This window comes from Stegastes partitus, unplaced genomic scaffold, assembly GCF_000690725.1.
Source record: "Stegastes partitus isolate 25-593 unplaced genomic scaffold, Stegastes_partitus-1.0.2 Scaffold1181, whole genome shotgun sequence".
Lineage (NCBI taxonomy): Eukaryota > Metazoa > Chordata > Actinopteri > Pomacentridae > Stegastes > Stegastes partitus.
The window spans coordinates 43,424-45,719 of record NW_007578912.1 but is presented as its reverse complement, the minus strand read 5'-3'; the positions used below and the strand labels follow the sequence as shown (position 1 = coordinate 45,719).

General features: G+C 40.8%; 1 long non-coding RNA gene across 1 annotated transcript in view; it reads right to left on the bottom strand.

Annotated features, from left to right (window-relative positions):
• The window catches only part of LOC103368636 (uncharacterized), an 11,261-nt gene that overhangs the window by 4,898 nt on the left and 4,067 nt on the right, over positions 1-2,296 (bottom strand). The window lies entirely within an intron of this gene.

Genomic DNA, 2,296 nt, shown 5'->3' with positions numbered 1-2,296 from the left:
AACAGTTCCTTCAAGGGTGTCTCTGAATTCCATCCTTGGGTCTTGGCAAACTTGTAAATGCATCCAAAGAGATCAGGAAACCATGCAGTTAGATTGACTTTGGCTTTCTCGGCGTCCTCAATACTATGAACAAGAAGGAAAATGGGATTAGAGAACAGTAAGATGTAAGATGTCGTACAATAAAGTACTCTGAAGACTTAAATTTCATGAATATGTTGTTAATAAATCAAGTTTGCATGCCGTTATTTAACAAAGACATAAAACTACACAATCATAGTTTCAATGTTCATGAGATTTAGGGCCTTGCATCACTTTTAATTCAGTTCATCTTACTAGTGCACGTAGAGGTTGCGTATGAAGCGCAGGAATGCCAGAGTGGTTTCAGGGTAGGCTTTGTTTTTGGGATCCATCTTCTGAAACAGCCACTGTGGGAACTGCAACACCAAAAAATAATGGTCATTGAAATCGATTGAGGAATACATACGTCTGAGCTGGTTGATTGTAATCACCTTTTGTTTCCACTGTTTGAAGGATCCATCCTTCACACATTCTTCCAGACAATGAAGCAGTTCTGGACCAGCATTTCGACGGTTTACCACCTCCTTTCTGTCACCAATTGCTTTCAGGTATCGAACTTGCCTAGGAAAAGGAGAAATGATGCATTATGAAGTGGAAAACAGACAGAAAACCCAACGCAGATGATCCTGAATAAACTGGCTACAAAAGGTATTTACCACCCATGGAAGTTTTCACCTTTTATTGCTTATCAGCATTGACTCATCATAAATTTAATTAAGCTTTTAATTATTTTTTTTTTTCTTTTTTAAGACTCTTTCATGTCAAAGTGAAAACGGATTTCTATAAAGTAATGGCAGTTAATTAAATATATTTAATAAGTCATTGCATACATATCACTACCTTGAAAGTTACCCACTTAATGAAAGTGCAGCCAATTGGTGCTAGAAGTCAATCTGTTAGTGACACGGAGATCATTTGAGTGCACTGACTGTGCCTCAGGTGATTATAGTATAAATAGAGGGGGATGGATACAAGAAAATTCCAAGTCACTAAATATCCCTTGGAGTACAGGCAAATCCCTCAAGAAGAAGTGGAAGGAATATGATGGCAGAGAGCAGACCCTCCTCTGGAACTAAGCAACTGTGCAAGAATGAAACAAGTGAGGGAGGCGACCAAGACACCTATGACTCCTCTGAAGGAGTTAGAAGCTTTAGCGGCTGAGATAGGAGAGACGATGCATACAACAACTGGTGGCTGGATTCTTGAACAGTCAAAACTTCACGCAAGAGTGGCAAAGAAAAAGCCATTGTTTGCAGACACCAAATACTGCACATCATTGACAACACACCAATCTGATCTTGAAGCATGGTGGTGGCAGCATCATGATGTGGATGCTTCTCTGCAGAAGGCCCTGGAATCTTACCCTGGAAGGGTAAATAAAATCCAGCAATGTATAAGGAAATCCTCAAATAACTGTTGCTCCCATCGAGAAGAACCAGGTGCGAGTTCGTTGCTGGTGCTAGTGCCAGTGCTTAGTTGGTTCAAATCTTGCACCACCTAAGAACCTGTTCGTTTTTCTGTTCACCTGTTCTTAGCTCTGGCCCAGAAAAGAGTTGGTGTTTGCGAAGCACCAGTCTTGAGAACATGGAGCCAGTGCTTAGGAAAGAAAGAGCAAAGAACAAGGAACTGTTGCGAAGTCAGACTCCATCCACACAGGCTCAGTGCCGTATTTGCGGACAACTGTACATCTACAAAATACTGAAATGGAAGACGTGAATACTTATGCAATCACTTCCTTTACATTTTATGTAGTTCTTTTATTGGCCTTACTTAGAACGTCTCACTTGTGATGTTTTTTATAGGCACTGCAACAGTGACATGTAAATTGCGATAAACTGCTACGATAGATTGGTCCTGGATGATACAATATCAGAGTTTTGGCTAGCGTAGCAGCCCTTTCCCTAGTTTCAAGCACAAGTAATATCAAAACTTGCAGATTTTGTTCCAGTTGTATGATAACATTTCTTCCTTACTTGTCACAAGGCCAGAAGAAGGGATGACTCAAGCATTCTTCCACTCTTGGTCTGTCCGTTGGTTCTTTATTGATCATCCACTGAATGAGATCCTTTGCCACCACATCTTGAACATGATCCAAACGGTACTCCCCTTTGTGAATGTTGTACACACATTCATAGTGTTCGCCAAACGGATGGTGGCCCCCAGAGAGGATGTAATAGATCAGCATCCCTGCCACCTTTAGAAACACAACATTTAATCA